Here is a 7,350-nt window from a genome sequence, read left to right on the forward strand (position 1 = left end):
TTGCGCGTCCGTGGCTCTCGCAGCTCTTGCGCGCCCGGTCGCAGAGAGGAGTACGCAACCTCGACCGCACTTTCCCTGCAGGCTTCCTTCCGACTCGAAGTCCTGCGGCGGTCTCAACGAGGTGCCACATCCTCAATGCAGTCGGTCGCCCCCGTTTCGGTTGGGCTCTGGCACGACGGTCGCCACCGTCTCGCCCTTGAGTGGCCGCTGTTGGCGCTCGCTGTGAGGTGTTCAGCGTGCTGTCCGTGTTGCCGACGCGGTCAAAACGAGTCGACGGCTCACGTTCCCTTGTGCGCCGAAGGCTCTCTTGATATGTGATCCGACCCTCAGACAGACGAAGCCAAGGGAAGACCCAAGGCCGCAATGTGCGTTCAAAGAATCAGTGCTCAGTGTGTCCTGCAATTCACACCAAGTCTCGCAGCTGGCTGCGTTCTTCATCGACCCGAGAACCGAGTGATCCACCGCTTAGAGTCGTGAAAAAGTGTTTGTTCAATTCCGTACAGTCAAAACCAAACGTTTCTGGCACTCGGCCAAACAGTGGCCAAGAAGGGCGCTTTTCAGCGCACGCTTGGACTCCAAAACTCTGCCGCGCCTTTTTCGGCTGCCGCAAATCGAGCAAACGGTGTGTTTCGGACGGCGTTTCGCTTCCGCTACTTGCGAGTGCTTTCGTGGTCCACCCCTCTATAAATACTCGGGAGGCGTCGAAGCCGGTTCTCCAAGCCGGACCCGTAGGTATCGTTGTGTGCTCGCTCTCATTGGCCCGCCTAACCAGAAAATGCCTGCGGTACACCCATTTGGATAAGAGTGCACGCAGATGCGGGCCTCGACGGCTACACATTTCCTCGGGCGGCCGCCTCCCGGCCTCCGTGGAGCGCGGGATGCACGGTCCCATCGACAAGCCTCTCCCGTTTTTACCGTGGCGTCGCGGTTCACCACGGCGGGCGGGTCGGTCTCCTCCGCATAAAAAGGGGGACCCCCGCTTTTTGTTCCACGAAATCGCACAAGCTTTTTTCGCATCCACGGTTTGCCACCGCACACCAAAATGCCGATCCGGCTGCCTACTTTAGCCAACAGGTGGAGCCAGGCGCGCCGTACTTGCGCGGCACTTCCCACGTCCACCGAAGTCGGTGCCAAGGACCACTTTCGGCGCCGGAGCCGCGTACGAGCCTACTCGAGGCGGAAGAACGAAGCCAGCAAGGGCCTGGCCGCAAGTGCGTTCAATTGTCGGGACGTCCAAGTCCCTCGTTCTTCCGTGCTTCCTCTTTCGGCAAGTCGTTGCGGCACCTTCCCAAAGCGCGCAGACCCGCTAATCGCGACGAGCGCGACGTGGCCGTGCCGCCTTTCCCTCGGCAGCAAGCAAAACGCCTGGCAACGTCGACGCTCCCCTAACCGCGATCTCGCACCGTGTTTCGTGTGGCGAATTCAAAAGCCGGCCGGCGCTGCTGCAACCATTACGGTCGGTACGCATACGCCGCGGAGGGCGGGACGGTCATCGGAGCGTGCGGTTCCTCCATCGAGTACTGCGCACCTCGGCCGTCGCATCGCCGTGCCATGACCGGCCGCGCGTCAACGCGAACCGGTGCCAGCGAGATCCCTCGCCTGCAAGAACCGACCGGCAGCCTCCGTCACCCGAGGACGCGGAGGCGCTTGCCGCGGACGGCGGGACGGTATGCACTGGTGCACAGCGGACCCGTCACATCGCCAGTTCCTTGACCGACCGCCGACGCTTGTGCCGTTCCTCTCGTACTTGGCAGTCGCCGCGCGATTGTCGGGTCTCGTTCTTGCACGCTCGAACGGTCGGGAGGGCACTCGGCTGGCGTTTCGGGAACGCGCAGCCTCGCCTTCTACCGACGTAACCACGACTCGCCGTTCGCGCTCCGCCGCTCCTGTTTACAGTACTAGGCGGTCCCGCAGCGGTCGGGTCGCGCATTTCGAGCGCTTCGAGCCACGGTGCAGTGGCGGGTCGAAAGCCGACCTATGAGTGCGTTGCGCCGTTTGTACCCGCGTCCGCCACCTGGCCGACCGTCCAAGGTCGCGGTGTTGGCGTCCGCTGGGCGCAACAATTTGTCACGGGGTGCCGCTCCACATTCAGGCAGCCCCGTGGGGAAAAGCCGACCCCGCGTCCAAACGGGGTCAGCGGCAGAAAGTGTCGGGCGCAGACGCAGCTGAGGCGCTCACCCTTCACAATCCGTTAATGATCCTTCCGCAGGTTCACCTACGGAAACCTTGTTACGACTTTTACTTCCTCTAAATGATCAAGTTTGGTCATCTTTCCAACAGACCGGCGCAACCGAAAGGCCGCGCCGGACATCGGTCCGAAGACCTCACTAAATCATTCAATCGGTAGTAGCGACGGGCGGTGTGTACAAAGGGCAGGGACGTAATCAACGCGAGCTTATGACTCGCGCTTACTGGGAATTCCTCGTTCAAGGGGAACAATTGCAAGCCCCTATCCCAATCACGAAAGAAGTTCCACGGGTTACCCAGTCTTTTCAGACAGGGATAAAGACACGCTGCTTCCTTCAGTGTAGCGCGCGTGCGGCCCCGGACATCTAAGGGCATCACAGACCTGTTATTGCTCTGTTTCGTGCGGCTAGGAGCCGCTTGTCCCTCTAAGAAGGTTGTAAGGTGCTGGGAACCCCGCACCTATTTAATAGGCTAGAGTCTCGTTCGTTATCGGAATTAACCAGACAAATCGCTCCACCAACTAAGAACGGCCATGCACCACCATCCACCGAATCAAGAAAGAGCTCTCAATCTGTCAATCCTCCCAGTGTCCGGGCCGGGTAAGTTTTCCCGTGTTGAGTCAAATTAAGCCGCAGGCTCCACTCCTGGTGGTGCCCTTCCGTCAATTCCTTTAAGTTTCAGCTTTGCAACCATACTTCCCCCGGAACCCAAATACTTTGGTTTCCCGGAAGCTGCCCGCCGAGTCATTTGAGTAACTCAGGCGGATCGCTGGTTGGCATCGTTTATGGTCAGAACTAGGGCGGTATCTGATCGCCTTCGAACCTCTGACTTTCGTTCTTGATCAATGAAAACATTCTTGGCAAATGCTTTCGCAGTAGTTCGTCTTGCGACGGTCCAAGAATTTCACCTCTAGCGCCGCAATACGAATGCCCCCGTCCGTCCCTCTTAATCATTACCTCGTATTCCAAAAACCAACAGAACAGAAACGAGGTCTTGTTCTATTATTCCATGCAAGTTTATTCAGGCGACTCGCCTGCGTTGAGCACTCTAATTTTTTCAAAGTAAAAGCACCGGCCATCTCGAGGCACACAATGAAGTGCACCAAGAAAGAACCGGCATGATGTTCAGTCCGAGCCGTCGCATCGGGTAGATGCACTACTCGTCTGGAACTGAGATCCAACTACGAGCTTTTTAACCGCAGCAGCTTTAGTATACGCTATTGGAGCTGGAATTACCGCGGCTGCTGGCACCAGACTTGCCCTCCAATTGATCCTCGTTAAAGGATTTAGAGTGTACTCATTTCAATTACGGGGCCTCAAAAGAGTCCCGTATTGTTATTTTTCGTCACTACCTCCCCGTGCCGGGAGTGGGTAATTTGCGCGCCTGCTGCCTTCCTTGGATGTGGTAGCCGTTTCTCAGGCTCCCTCTCCGGAATCGAACCCTGATTCTCCGTTACCCGTAACAACCATGGTAAGCAAGTAACCTACCATCGAAAGTTGATAAGGCAGACACTTGAAAGAAACGTCGCCGGCTCGTGGCCATGCGATCAGCACAAAGTTATCCAGAGTCACCACACAATACGGGCCGAAACCCGATCGATCTTGGTCTAATAAAAGCACCCGTTACCCAAAGGGCTCCAGGCTCACTGCATGTATTAGCTCTAGAATTGCCACAGTTATCCAAGTAGGAAGAAACGATCTAAGGAACCATAACTGATTTAATGAGCCATTCGCGGTTTCGCCTTATTTCGGCATGTACTTAGACATGCATGGCTTAATCTTTGAGACAAGCATATGATTACTGGCAGGATCAACCAGGTAATCGTTCGACTGCGCGTCCGTCCTCGCCCTCGGCGGGCCGGACGCAGTCTGTGTGCGGCGGAGGCCACCTTCAGGCGCCCCAACACGCTTATTTTGCACTCCGAGATGACGGCGTTCGAGCTCGCTACGGCACAACCTTCCCGAAAGACGAGTGGGAGCCGTGCGGCAAGAAGCACGTTCATGCTCGCTCTTTTTCGTTGCATCGACTCGGTCGCGCCGTGCGGGTTGCCCAAGCCCGCTGCACTGTCGGTGGACCGGCCGGAACTAGCAACGGAGCCGAGACTGCAAAGCCGCCAGACGACGGGTCACGCCCGCGTCTTCGGCGCTTTCGCATCTGAATCGCCCGAGGACGACACGGAACACACCTCGATATCGTGGTAAAACGGCACCGTCCGACAACCAGCCCCTAACGCATCAAGCGGATGAGGCTGCAGACGACTGCCGTGGATTCCCCTGGAGCAGACCCGAGGACACGCTTGACGAGGCCGAAGCCCGCCGCATATCAGACACCCGGTCGCTTTCGCGTACGCCGCTCACGAGAACCCCCACATAATAGCAGCGATAAGTACCCAGACCTCCTTGGGCCCTAATACGAGCGTACTCGAGAAAATTTCACCGCGGGTGTGCCCCGAAACGTGTGGCATGTTGAGCGTGCCACAAGTCTACGTCGCTCTCAAACCCGCCGAGGTCGTAGAATTTGCGACCCTACTCACGAAATTCCCACCGAGGATACGGCCGCAAACGTACCGCACCTTGGGTAGGCCACGAGTTTGTGCAACACTACGCTGACGGCACAGCACCGAGGTCGTGCGCGCACGCACGGGAAAATTCCGCCGCGGTTTCTGCCGAAAACGTGAGGCACCACGACTCTCCGCAAGTTCGCGTCGACTGCGAAAGACCGAAGTCGTGAACGACGTGTCCGCTACTCGCCGCCGACACGCTGGACACCAAACGTACAACGACTCGACGGCGTCGTAGAGGCCCACGACGCGGTTTTCCTTAACGACGTCTCGGCGTGGCACCGACAGGTTAGAACGGCCGACCAACGTTCCCTGTCCGCCGTTCGGCTCAGTCGAAGGGCTCGGCGACTTCGGCAACGCTGCGAAGCCGCACGGTGACGCACGCCATGTCCCCATTTTTTTTTTTCTTTCTGCGTCTGCCGGGGTGCCCCTATAATAGCAGCGATAAGCACCCAGACCGCCGTGGGTCGCTCGCCCCGGCTGACGTGGTTTTTCGTACTCCTGCGGCGGTCGCCGTCAAGCACGTCCAAATACGCTACTTTCGTGGGCGCATTCACGCTCTTTCGCTTCGCCGGAGTGCCAGCACTCACTCTGCCAAAAACGGCGAACATCCGAGCGGCGGTTCCCACTTTTGCGTCGGCGTCGCAAACCCCGCCCCGGCAGACGAGGTTTGCCGTACTCGTGCGACGGTGGCCGGCGGGCACGTCGAAAGACGCCGATATCGTGCGCGAATTGGCGCACCTTGGCTTCACCGGAGTGCCGCCACTGACTCCTCCAAAAACGGCGAAGATCCGAGCGGCGCTTCCCACTTTCGCATCGGCGTCCCGAACTCCGCCCCGGCTGACGCGGTTTACCGTACTCGTGCGACGGTCGCCGGCGAGCACGTGGAAAGACGCCGATATCGTGCCCGAATCGGCTCCGTTCGGCTTCGCCGGAGTGCCAGCACTGGCTCGGCGAAAGACGACGAACATCCGAGCGACGGTTCTCACTATTGCGTACGCGTCGCAAACCCCGCCCCGGCAGACGCACTTTGCCGTACTCGTGCGACGGTCGCCGGCGAGCACGTAGAAAGACGCCGATATCGTGCCGGAATCGGCCCCGTTTGGCTTCGCCGGAGTGCCAGCACTCACTCGGCCACAAACGGCGAACATCCGAGCGGCGGTTCCCACTTAGCCGTCGGCGTCCCGAACTCCGCCCCGGCAGACGCGGTTGCCGAGCTCGTGCGACTAGCGACCGCGAAGCCGTCTCGCGACGCCGCTTTCGTGCGCGGCTCCCACTGCGACCTGGGTCACCCGAGGTCGACGAGCAAAAAAGAATGTCGAAAAAAATTTTTTTTTTTTTTTGCGTCTGCCGGGGTGCCCCTATAATAGCAGCGATAAGCACCCAGACCGCCATGGGTCGCTCGCCCCGGCTGACGTGGTTTTTCGTTTTCCTGCGGTGGTCGTCGTCAAGCACGTCCAAACACGCCACTTTCGTGGGCGCATTCGCGCTCTTTCGCTTCGCCGGAGTGCCAGCACTCACTCTGCCAAAAACGGCGAACATCCGAGCGGCGGTTCCCACTTTTGCGTCGGCGTCGCAAACCCCGCCCCGGCAGACGAGGTTTGCCGTACTCGTGCGACGGTGGCCGGCGGGCACGTCGAAAGACGCCGATATCGTGCGCGAATTGGCGCACCTTGGCTTCACCGGAGTGCCGCCACTGACTCCTCCAAAAACGGCGAAGATCCGAGCGGCGCTTCCCACTTTCGCATCGGCGTCCCGAACTCCGCCCCGGCTGACGCGGTTTACCGTACTCGTGCGACGGTCGCCGGCGAGCACGTGGAAAGACGCCGATATCGTGCCCGAATCGGCTCCGTTCGGCTTCGCCGGATTGCCAGCACTGGCTCGGCGAAAGACGACGAACATCCGAGCGACGGTTCTCACTATTGCGTACGCGTCGCAAACCCCGCCCCGGCAGACGCACTTTGCCGTACTCGTGCGACGGTCGCCGGCGAGCACGTAGAAAGACGCCGATATCGTGCCGGAATCGGCCCCGTTTGGCTTCGCCGGAGTGCCAGCACTCACTCGGCCACAAACGGCGAACATCCGAGCGGCGGTTCCCACTTAGCCGTCGGCGTCCCGAACTCCGCCCCGGCAGACGCGGTTGCCGAGCTCGTGCGACTAGCGACCGCGAAGCCGTCTCGCGACGCCGCTTTCGTGCGCGGCTCCCACTGCGACCTGGGTCACCCGAGGTCGACGAGCAAAAAAGAATGTCGAAAAAAATTTTTTTTTTTTTTTTTGCGTCTGCCGGGGTGCCCCTATAATAGCAGCGATAAGCACCCAGACCGCCATGGGTCGCTCGCCCCGGCTGACGTGGTTTTTCGTTTTCCTGCGGTGGTCGTCGTCAAGCACGTCCAAACACGCCACTTTCGTGGGCGCATTCGCGCTCTTTCGCTTCGCCGGAGTGCCAGCACTCACTCTGCCAAAAACGGCGAACATCCTAGTGGCGGTTCCCACTTTTGCGTCGGCGTCGCCAACCCCGCCCCGGCATACGCGGTTTGCCGTACTCGTGCGGCGGTGGCCGGCGGGCACGTCGAAAGACACCGATATCGTGCGCGAGTCGATGC

The 7,350-nt window shown here is 59.6% G+C and overlaps 2 non-coding genes across 2 annotated transcripts; both read right to left on the reverse strand.

The window, feature by feature from the left end:
- Positions 1 to 320: 320 nt before the first annotated feature.
- Positions 321 to 473, reverse strand: LOC142792262 (5.8S ribosomal RNA). The gene has a single exon (XR_012890790.1). It is a non-coding gene; the product is annotated as a 5.8S ribosomal RNA (ribosomal RNA).
- A 1,719-nt stretch (positions 474 to 2,192) lies between these two features.
- LOC142792275 (small subunit ribosomal RNA) lies at positions 2,193 to 4,007 on the reverse strand. The gene has a single exon (XR_012890803.1). It is a non-coding gene; the product is annotated as a small subunit ribosomal RNA (ribosomal RNA).
- Positions 4,008 to 7,350: the final 3,343 nt, after the last annotated feature.

The sequence above is a fragment of the Rhipicephalus microplus genome, unplaced genomic scaffold, assembly GCF_043290135.1.
Source record: "Rhipicephalus microplus isolate Deutch F79 unplaced genomic scaffold, USDA_Rmic scaffold_209, whole genome shotgun sequence".
In the NCBI taxonomy this organism is placed as follows: Eukaryota; Metazoa; Arthropoda; class Arachnida; order Ixodida; family Ixodidae; genus Rhipicephalus; species Rhipicephalus microplus.